This window comes from Falco cherrug, chromosome 1 (assembly GCF_023634085.1).
Source record: "Falco cherrug isolate bFalChe1 chromosome 1, bFalChe1.pri, whole genome shotgun sequence".
NCBI classification, from domain to species: Eukaryota; Metazoa; Chordata; class Aves; order Falconiformes; family Falconidae; genus Falco; species Falco cherrug.
Genome location: NC_073697.1, coordinates 27,475,087 through 27,486,560, shown reverse-complemented (window position 1 = coordinate 27,486,560; position 11,474 = coordinate 27,475,087). Strand labels below are relative to the sequence as shown.

The window sequence follows — 11,474 nt, the reverse complement described above, 5'->3', positions numbered from 1 at the left end:
TGTGTTGCAATCTGTAGTCTTCAGTGTGTACGTTACTATCCTTAACACCACCAGAAAACTGGATATAGCCATTACTATTTCTATATATTGTAGTCACGATTTTTCAGCTAAACTTTCCAGTTGAAAAAGTTTTTCACTCTGACAACCACCATGATATTCCTTAAATTCTTCTTACAGACGACACTGCAAAGAACATTTCTGAAATGTACTGGATAAAAGTGCTCTGAATAATGCATATGTAAAAGCAAACAATTTGACCCAAATATAGAGTATATACAGTATGAAACATTTAATTAATTCAGAAAGCTCTCTTCTGATGTACTATTTTTCCCACAACCCATTAAATATTGAGTACTACCAAAATGAAGCAATGCTGCTGGAGTTAAAGACATGTCTTAGAAACCTGAAATACCCTTCTTTTCATCTAATTATCTCAGAAGATGAGTAAGCCAGGTGGAAGCAAATACAGTATTCATTCTATAGCAAGACTCTTACTGAAGCTGTAGTGAATATAGATTTGTTAATATGATATTTTAAATGTAGCACTTTTATGCAATGAAAGCAAAGCAAAACAAACTGATTTTTTTGACGGTATGGTACAACAGAAGTAATAGGATACAAAAAATCATAGGTATGAATTTAAAAAGTAAAATACTGTGTAATTTGTATTTGTCAACTGTCAGCAAATTAGCCCTACTTTGTGTTAGAGTACATTGCCCCTTAAGTATATTCCACATCAATTATTTGTATTTTCCTGTTTTCAAGGTTGCACGGTGTTCACCCATTCCTTCTGTCCAGAAGGAATGGAGAAAATACTGGAAAATAACAGGACTTTTTCAAGTAATACGTGTACCTATCCCGTTGTGATACACTCAGACTTTCACTGCTGTTGGTAGTACCCAAGGTCAGGATAGAAATTGCCCTATAGAATCACACCCAAGCTCACCCTGTTGTATATCAGATATAGTGATAGCCTGTGGAATATTTGCAGTTTGAGACGCTACAGAAGAAGGTTTTCAAGAACTCTGCAGTCAGCAGATGGGGAATATCTATTTTAGGGCTCTAGTGATGGTTTAGCGTCGAAGTTCGGGAGGCCCACGTGTGGTCTCTCAATGCACCCCCAGGGACACCCTGAGCTTTGGGCACTGTCACCCTCAGGCAGTTGCCCGTGTGTGAACCGGCTGAGGCCCCACGCACTAACTAAGCTGGAAAACGCATCCCTCCACCTAGCCAGTATTTCTTAGACAGCTGGAACACCGAGTACCATTAGAAACCCTATTCATGGGTCAAATTCAGTTGAAATTGGCTAAATTGGTTGAAGTCGGCCGGGACAAGAATGCTAGCCGTTTCCTCACGGAGCTGAGCAAAGCAAGCGCCCCGCACCTCGCTCCCCGTCAGGCCGCCGCCAGCACGCCTCAGCCAGGGTCTCGCGTGCCCTTACATCGGTTGTATCAGTCAGAGGCACATCTGCCACGCAGTCTTATTAGTTCGGATAATTATTCTGCCTTTGGATGGCAGAGGTGACCGGTGAGGCATCCCACAGCGAGGCCAGCAAAGGCCGGAGCCTTGCTCGCCCGTTCGAGAGCGCGGATGGGCCGCCTCAGCACCGCGCGGCGCCGGGGCCCCGCGGGGGGGCTGGCGGGGGCCTGGTGTATCACTGCAGGTTTATGTCACTTAAACGTGGCAGGGGAGGTTACGGCAGCGCGCAGCCGTGCGGCTACAGAAGACACGCAAAGCTCCCCGAGGGCGGGACGAGCCCTTTCACAGGGTTAACGACGAGGCGCCCCGCAGCCGCCCGCCCCGCCGCCCCACACGCCGCGCAGGCGGCGGCAGCGTAGCGCGGGTGGCGCCGCAGCCCGGGGGAAGGCGCCCCGCCCCGCCACACGCGGCCACGCGCTGCCCCTGCCCTTGGGCGCGCGGAAGCCGCCGGTTGGCTGGCCCCGGGGCAGGAGGCGGAGCCTCCAGCGGGGCCGGGGGGGTGTTCCGTGGCGCCCCGCCCCGCCCCTAGGCCTCTTCCCCCGCCCCCCCCCCCCCCCCCCCCCCTCCTGCGCGGCCGGCCCTGGGGCCGGAGCCGCCCGCCCGCGCGGAGGGGCGGGGCCGGGAGCGGGACCCGCGGGGACCCATTAGCGGCGGGGAGGGACCGCCCGGTGCCCGCGGCCTCCCCCGGCAGAGCGGGAGCGCTGGCCGCCGCCGGGGCGGAGCGGGAGGGCAGGGGAGGGGGTGCCGGGGCCTCCCCTGCAATTTTTGTTTTTTGTTTCCCCGCCCCCCTCCCAATCTCGCCCCCTTCCCGGACCTCGAGAGGTGAGAAGGGCGGTCGGGGCTCGGCAGCGAGAGGAGGGGGTCGGGGCTGCCGGGAGGGGGAGGAGAAAGCGAGGAGGAGGGCGAGGGCCAGCGAGGGGCGGGCTCCCGCCCGCCTGCCGGCTGTGGAGAGCGGCCGGCGGCAGCCGCCCTGAGGCGCGTCCCCGCGGGGCGGGGGGTGGGGAAGCGGCCCCCGGGCTGAGGGGGGGCCCCCGCCCCGCCGCCGTGGCGGCCCCACCGGGTGGGGGCCTGGGGGGCTCGGCCGGGGCAGGCGCTGGCGCCCGAGCGGCCGGGTGCGGGACGGGGAGCGGGGGCGCCGGCGGAGGCGGGGCGGGGGTCTGTGTCCCGCCGGGCGCGGCAGCCCCCGCGGCTGCCTCGGTCCAAAGCGTTCGGAGCGTAGACCCGCTAAAAGTGCGCTTAACACCCTGGGCTGTCAGGTATTTGCCCATTTGTCTGTCGCCTAGCCTTCACGATCATAGTATGAAATAGTGAAAGACTAATTTTTCTTAATTTTTTGCTGAGACTGGTCGAACAGCGTAGAGCAGCGACTACCAGATCACTAAAACAGGGAGTGGTGTTATTACGCGGGGGAAAAAAAAAAAAAAGCGTCGAACATCAAACAAACAACTGCTGTTTATACATATTATTGGTTCATGTTTTTCCTTAAAGCCTTTTTGTGGCTTTGGGCTTTGAACTCGGTGTGGGAGCAGTGGTGTGGCTCAGCAGACCAGCTGAAGTCAAGCCAGCCCTGGCTCCCATCGGTGTGCTAGCAGTAATGTCACTTTTTATCTGGTAAGGTCAGAACAGTAAACACGGAGTGCTTGGGTTTGTTTCTTCTACTTAAAAGTTAATTAAGAAATTGTATCAGCTCGAGTCCAAATACAGTCTTATTTTCATGCAAAAATACTGCTCAAGTTGTCTCACTAGCATGAAGAGGAACAAAAATTGGAACTCGTTATGCCATTGTAGCTTCTGCGTCTAAACAAACTATATTGTGGGGGTGGATCCTTTTTAAAAATGGATCACAAAATGCATTTTCATGAGTGATTAGTTAATTTTGCCAGAAACAATGTCTGATCATTTCTCATGATGGTATTTTTGCATAAGAATTTCCAGATACGTATGTGGATAAATATTAAAAAAAAAAAAAAAAAGCCTTGTTCTTGAATTTCATAGGTGCATTCCTGATCGAGGAGATTGTGTTCCCATCTTATGTTCATTCTGTTTTCCACTTGCTGGGCTCATGCTCACGAGCATAGAGCAGGATAGAACCAAAATAATCATGACATCCCTAACCTGAGTCTGATAGTGTTTTCCTCTGCCATGCATCAGCTTCATTGAACTGTCCCTCAAGTATGTCCTCTGGATGGGCAGGTCCACTATGAAAGCTAGCATGCTTACTCCATGGCAGTAGATTTTAACATACTGTGTATCCCAGAAATGCAATGACTGCAAATTTGAAATAGAAAAGAGTTTGAGTGAAGGTGAAACAACCTTCCATTAGACAATTATAGGCAAACAGTAATTGCAGACTGTTGGTAACAATGACAATTCGTACTGATGAATTTGTTCCAACGTTCTGGACTTTCATATCACTAGTGCTTTTAAAAAGATTGTTCTTTGGCTGTGTTGATATTCTGTGTTTTTGTTGATGCAATTCAGTGTTTTGTGATGTGGTAAAGAAGTTTACCTAATTGGACGTAATGTGTCCCAATAATGAAAGTTTCTATAGCTCTTAAGAAATTACAATGTGATTTTACATTTCCCTTTCAAAACTCTTATAATGGGAAAGTTTACCTTCTCCCCTGTCATTTAAATTGCTTTTTATTATAGCAATCTTACCAAGTAGAAGAATGCATTAATCACAAACCTGACCATCCACCATTTGCTTTTTTTCACAAGAACAAAAGCTTTCATTCAAAATTCCCAACAAAGCAACTGCTGACCGTAAATACATGTATTAATTGGCTGCATGACCTTAAAAACCAATCATATAGGAGAGATGAGGTCATGTGCTCCAGATGCAAGAATGAGGTGATACTACTATTCAGACAGCTAGAAGGCTCTTGCAGCTAGTGAAAAAAGATCAGACCATGAGAAGTCAAGTATTAGGTATCACACTATGCATGCAGGTGTCCTGTGGGGCTATGTTGTCTTTCAATTTAAAGTGCATATAGTCAATTTGTTTGGTGCTGAGCCAAAAGTAGACATGTACTATTTCAGCAAGCTAGGATTTTTGAGTACAGGACTTACATTGGCTGGAAACTTTCTACTGGCCTGTAGATAGGAAAAGATTGAGAGTCACTGTAATAGTAGGTGTGACTTTTTTATATAAATGTCTGGTTTATTGAAGCATGTGTAGTGGTGCTTGGCTTTATTCACCAATACAATCAATGTAACTTTTTGGCAACAGTGTTCAGTTTAAGGGCTTCATGTGGTAGAACAATTCTCCACTGTTCTTCCCTTCATGGAATTACAGCTAGTTGAAGGTAGGGGTGAAAATGCACTGAGGTGATTTTTTTTACAGAAAAAAACCCCACCATACTGTCTTGTAACCCAGTGTTCCTTGAGAGTTTAGGTCAGGGGTCCTAAAACTACAGCCCGCGGGCCGGATACCGCCCCCCAGGGTCCTCAGTCCGACCCCGCTATTTACAGAACCCCCCTGACCCCCCCCTGCCCCTCGGGGGTTGGGGGGGGAAACCAGGCAGCCGCAGCTGACTGTCTGCCGCTTCATCTGCGTACCGGCCCCCTGGTTAAAAGTTTGAGGACCCCTGGTTTAGGTATTCAAATTTCATATTAATTTTCCCTTTTTCTTTGGAGTATTTGTTGATGTGTAAGTAACTTGAAGTTGTGGAAGAAGCTAAGGTGACAGTTGTGGTGACATGCTTTTGTCGCTGCTTTCTCAGAAAGCTTAGGAATCACAAGGCAAATGGGAGGAAGTTCTGTCTGAATAGAGTAGGCAACCTGATTTCATTTTGGGTTTTTTTCCCTTCAATGGCTGGTTCTTATTTGTTAGCACTGTTGTTTTTGTGCCTCCAGGTTTTTACCTGCTACCTCAAATTTTTGGAAAGAGGAAGACAAATGGAGTTACGTGATTCTTTGAACACTTAAGAGTTCATTTTGGTGTTACAGGTAATTATTGTATTTTCTCAATTTTAACATTAAGTTATGCTACAAGGAACACAGTTTTAGCTCACAAAGGTACTAGGTCTTCCTTACACCTGAAATTTAATCGTTTGTCTGTTAAACATCTTGTGAAGGCTTCCTTCCCGGTAAGTGTACACAAGCAGAAATTGACTTTGCTTTTCTGGACTTCACTCCTAGTGTTTGGAACATTTTTATGCGATTTCATCGCTTCTGCTCTTTATCAAAGCATGCTTTATAGAAGACTGTCAGTGTTACTATAAAGTTCAGTTTTAATCTTTTCAAAATGCATGAGAAACCTCTGACTTTGAATCTTTTAATCATTATAGGAAAAACAGGCAAAGCTGATGCTGAATCTGTAAGAGAAAATACTTCTTTAGAGAAATGCTTGTGAATAGAGGCCCGTCAACTGCACAGTCAAATCTCATTACTCCAATAATACTGGCTGGTTTTCACTTTCCATTTTTTTTTAGCAGGAAAGCAGTAAGAATGTTCTAAGCTAAAGTAATTCTCAAAGGGAATAGCTTTGACATTTGCACAAAGCAAAGGAATAAAAGAATGTTGAAAACATGAATACATGCAAGAATCTAGCTTTATCTGAGCTCTCTGTAAAGTAAAATACTGCTGAAAAAATAGTGGTGAGTTAGAAAAGTAGTCCAGTTAATTTAGGAATACTAGCTTTTACTAAAATGAAAAAATTGGCTTTCATGACTGTGAGATCCCTCTGCTTTGGGAATGTTGATAAAGAAACATACTCCTTTATTGTCTAGGATTTACTCATATCATGATGCAAATACAGAAGAAGAGAGACGGTCTTTCTCACTCTTCATGTCATCTGTCACATCACTGGCAATTTACCATATATAAATAATGTTTTTAATAGTAGGTGCTTTAATTTGTTCTGTTGTGTATTTTTCTGCTTCTCTGCTTCTTGATAAACTTTTTGGCACAGTATATTATATAATTAATTATATTTTTGGGGCGGGGGTTGGGTCTGTAACCTTTGACTAGCTTTCCAGGAACAACAAGTTTAAAGGAATGTTGCAGTTCTATGTGATGGAATAACAGAAAGTCTATTTCAAATAAATTTAGCCCAGTGATAGCTGAGCGCCAGCTGCAGCGCCCTTTGTGGCTGTTTGCTGTGTGGCAGTGCTAGCCTAGAAGAACGCAACTCTTGAGACATATTTTTTATTAAGAGTGATGACACAGTACTTGAGAATTCTGGGTATAGTAATTACAAGGTTTTGCTTTGGGCATTTTTGTGCATGGCCATCACATTAATGAGTTGGGAATCATGAGTTTGGTAAGTTTAGAGTTTGAGACCATTGCTATCCTGTCATTTATTTGTATTGGTTCTGTTAAACTGTTGGGAGAAATTGCAGTACTCATATTTTGTTTTATATAGATTAATTATAAATTTATTTCATATTTCCAATATTCACTTCTTCACCCATTGGTGCACCAAAAAAAGCTGATGTCTTTTTTAGTTAGTATACTGAGTGTTTGGGCTAAACGAAATTCATCCATATAAGCTTCTTATACTTAGAAACATGTATCAAAATACCACTTTAGTATTCCTGTTGCTCTGGTCTCAAAGAAGGAAATGCTTGCAAGACATCTTAAGGAGTTTGTTTCAAGTGTCTGGTTGCCACAGTGGGACAGACTTTGGCAAGTAATTGGCAGGTAGTCCCCTGGCACTAGCTATGGTAATCATCAGTACCAGCAATGGGAGAGTATTTGGTGTTGTATTAGTCTACTGCATGCTTTTCTTCAATGCAGGCTTATATAACATCAAAACAAGAACCTGTTTCTCACTCTGCATTGCTCTCAATAGTACCAAATATTTTAGTATTGCATAGCAGAATGATGCTTTTGGTGCCCAGATGGAGATTGGGAGGCATCTGCTTAAGCTTGATGTCTTCCTCTGTCTTTACTCAGGTTTGATAAATTCAAAACATAGGGTTATAAAGAATATGGCAATGAAACTCAAACAAGCATCATTCTTTCTTGAGGTGCCTTGAAATTCAGCTTTTTCTACAAAGATGCTGCCACTGTTTTATTTATCCTCTCCCTTGTCTGTTTAGAAGCCTTTCCTAGACAGCCTGTTAATCCAACAGCAGTGATAATCGGAAAATTATTATAGTCACGTATGTATGGCATCAAGCAATTGGGGAAACCAGTCCTTCTTGACTGCTTTATTTTCTGGGAAATAATAGGCTTTATTTAATTTGGGGTCATAAAGGATTGGTCTCTAGTCAGGCTCTTTTCCCTTTTCCTTTTTTTTCCTTTATCTTTCCTTCCTTGGTCAGTCTATATCCTTGTTGGTATCTTCCACCATAGATGACATCAAAACTATTTTGAGCTTTAGAAATTATTAGAACTGCTGAAGATCCCCAGAAATTACTTTGAGATCAGACTTCTTGTTTTCACTATTTTGCAGCGGTTCAGAATGTGGTAGCTCCACTTAGAAAATAGCCAACCTCCTCTAGGTCATCAGAATTTTTAGACTTGGCCTGCACGTTTTTCTCTAGTGGTCATGAAAGTTAAAAAGAATTTTAAACAAATGCCAAAATATACTCCAAAGAGAAGGAACTGAAAAGGGGGATCACTATGAGAGAAATCCTTATTCCTGTCTTACTGCAAGGTAGAATGATTAATTATCAAGCAGGGCTCCTGGTTAGTAATTATGTCTTACGGACTATGCTGGCATTTTTCCAGAGGACAAATTTCTGTACAGTTGAGGGAGATATTGATTTCAGTCTGTTCAGAGGAATACTTTGCCAATTAATTACCTCTTCTGGCAATTCCAAGTGCAACTGATGTTAAAAATGCTGATCTCTTCCATAACAACAGGATATATTTTGAAGAAGAATTTTTCATTATTAACTTGGATTCTTCCTAGGGCATCCATCAGTTCTTCAGAATTAATGGAAGATTGTTCATAAAATTGTACAAGATGTATTTGTAAACCAGGGAAATTTAATGTAGAGCACTGGCTTAATCTCTTTGAAAATGTGTCTGAGATAGACTTGTCCTACTGCTTTAGCTGGTAACTCTTGTCAAAATAGTCAATGTACTTTGTATTGAGTCTAGTGAAAATAATTTAACTTAATTTAAAACTTAATAAGAATTTAACCAACTTGCTTAAAATTTGCAGTGCTTTCCAGTTCAAGAAATTGCCACTTAAATCAACATTCTGCTTTTTATTTTGGGTAAACTCTTATGGCTCTGTATTACACATTCAGTGGTGGGGTTGGTTCTTGAAAGAGTACATCAATTGTACTAGACATCTTTTTAGATATCAAATGTACAAGTGCTTTCCTACTTACAGAATCAACCTTACCTTTTTAACTTTGAGAAATGTCCCCCCTTTACAGTTTCAAAAAGCTACAGCTTGCCCAAGTGTTTCGCATAATTACAGCTTTTTAAGCCTCTGAAAAAGTTTTCGAAAATGTAAGGTGCTTCTCCTGCTTATGCTTACTGGATTTTATATGAGGGAGAGGAGGAGCAGAATGTGTCTTACCTAAGAAGAATGAAATCCTAAGTAACTAACAAGAGTGTTGTGGATAACTTAATGTTTACAGACCTGTTTCTGACAGTCTTTTCTTAATTATTTCCTGTGGGTTGCAACTGAAGACTTCGTTAGATAGATAGGTTAGATAGGCTTTGTGCCTCCAGCAGTAAAGCAGTTCTCACCTTGGCCAAGCATTACACCAGTAGCATTGGAAAGGATGACATTAAATGAAAAATCAATTATTTTTGTGAAACATGATTATAATGATGTTATTATGAGGCCAGAACAGTGATTATTTCTTTCATCTCTCTTTGTTTTGTGGTTGTAGTATTCCATGTTAGGTTAAAAAGAAATCTCTCCCCTCCAATTTCAGTTCTGATTAGAATTTAAACCTGTAAGAAGAGAGGCTCTGAAGGAAACAGTTTCTTTACTAACTCCTATCTGAGGTACAATTTTCTTCTGAAATGTTATATTAAGAGCGATTACCAGAAAAGAAAAAAACCCCACCTCAATCTTTTGAAAAGCTAAACACAAAACATAAAAGAATAGTTCAACTTCGCAGTTTTAAGTTTTCAGTTGAGTGAAATGTTCCTATTTTTAAACTTTCTGCTGTATCTGCTTTCTACTAGTTTCCCTGAAACTTTCTTCTTTTTTAATCAATAGGCAAGATATTTTAAAAGCTGGACTTAGCTGGAGCAGAATGTATTTCCTGTTCTTCCTTCCGTGTTTCAGAGTGAGTGAGTGTGTGGTACTATGATCTGCTTATGATTTTGTAACCCTTTCATGCTTAGTGTTGCTTATTAGTGACCATATTCTCAACCGGAGGAACTGTTTACAGACAGCATATTTTAATACTGGCTTTGAATAGGAAGATCTTCCATCATATTGACCTACAAGCAATTTCACTTCCTAAGCACTTCCCTCCTCCCCCCCAGCACTTTTGAATCCATTTTCTGTATATGTTGTTCGTAAAGGGGAAAGAGCAATGCAGGAAGAGAAAGGGAGAAAAGAAAAACCTGTGGTCAGGCCTTTATACCATCCTGCTCTCAAAAATTTCTTTCAAAGTAAGCTAGAGCTATCTTGCAATCATAGCTATTCAGAATCAAAAAAAGTAGAGAGCCACATTATCTCAAATCTCTTTTAGGTTATCTTTTTAAATGCTGCTGTTTTTTCTGGTGTGCTCCATCTATTCCACCTCCTTTCCTTTTTGCAGTATGTTATGAAGCTGTAAGAGGAAATACTGCTAACATTTTGATATAGGCTATAGAAGCATGATGATTATCTCATCATCTGTCTAGTACAGATTTGAGTTGATTTGGGTAGAAACAGTACCATTTATTATAAAAACAAAAAAAGTGCACACCATTCCTATGCTTACTGTAGTCTCAGTTTCAAGCCAACAGAACTTGTTCAAAATCAAGCTAAAGTATACCTGTAGAACACATGAAATATTCACAGCACCTGGCCATGTTATATTGTACGTATTTGTAGTGTACAATGAGAGAAGAATGAAGTCCAGAGAGGTTTACTAACCTGAACTGTAAAGAATACAAACAGTAATATAGCTGAATTACCAAATTAATTAAATGTTTACAAGTAGTGTTTATGTGGTGAGGAGACACAGGAGCAGCTCACAGGAAGATGAGTTTTTTGTTAGTGGTTTTGGTGATTGGATTGTTTGCAAGTGAGTTTTTGTTACCAGAGCAGACATTTTATGTTGACTTTTGCACAAATAAGCTGTTAGCCTGACAGTTGCCTTGAGATAAGGAAAGCATTCTACATGGATTATTCATTATATCCATATGCATTTTTCTGGTAGATATTCTAAAATATATTCTAATATTCTAAAAATAAGTGCTTTTAAATACTAAATTATCACTTGGTCCTTGCCAAAGATGAAATCAAAGTTTAAATCTTGATCTTTTACATGCAGTAGGATAAATGATACTTTGGATGTAAATGTAATCACAAACTTGTGCATTCAAACTGTAATTAAAGCATTAAGAAAGTAGAGCATTTAATGATGTTGTTATAGCTCTGTAAGGTTTGGCAAGATCTTCACCAAGAACCATAGCATTTTAAACTTGGAAGTGTTTTCCAAGGAAATAAAAGTAATTAAAATTTATCTATGAGTTTATAAATATGTGGCAGATCAAGTGATAAGTAGTAGAACTTCACTCTTTTTGTACCTCCTCTCACTTCTTGATAGATGTTTTTTTCCATTAACAAATACAAATTTAAATTGCACCTTCGTGTAAGAAATTAACTGATGTTTTGACCAAAACCAATTGTACTTAAAATGGATCAGGTGATAGTTTCCGTAAGTATTCAGACATTATTGTTTGAAAACTTATGAGCTCAATGTATGAGAAATATCTTTTATAAATACTGAAAGCTAAATTAGGAATTCTTAGAACTTTGAGCTTATAGGGAGGATAGATGGGCAAATGATTGCAGATCATCTAAATCTAATGAGATCTACGTGCGATAGTACAGCATGTTAGTTTTGTATTTCCCT

The 11,474-nt window shown here is 41.6% G+C and overlaps 1 protein-coding gene across 3 annotated transcripts in view; it reads left to right on the top strand.

The window, feature by feature from the left end:
- The first annotated feature begins 2,049 nt into the window (after positions 1–2,049).
- The window catches only part of KLHL5 (kelch like family member 5), a 62,283-nt gene continuing 52,858 nt past the window's right edge, over positions 2,050–11,474 (top strand). Inside the window, exons 1-3 of one of the 3 annotated variants that reach the window (XM_055728417.1) lie at positions 2,050–2,301; positions 5,338–5,430; positions 9,620–9,689. The gene's annotated coding sequence lies outside the window, so the exon portion shown is untranslated. The remainder of the gene's footprint in view (positions 2,302–5,337; positions 5,431–9,619; positions 9,690–11,474) is intronic. The other 2 variants (XM_055728411.1, XM_055728404.1) reach the window with 2 other exon arrangements.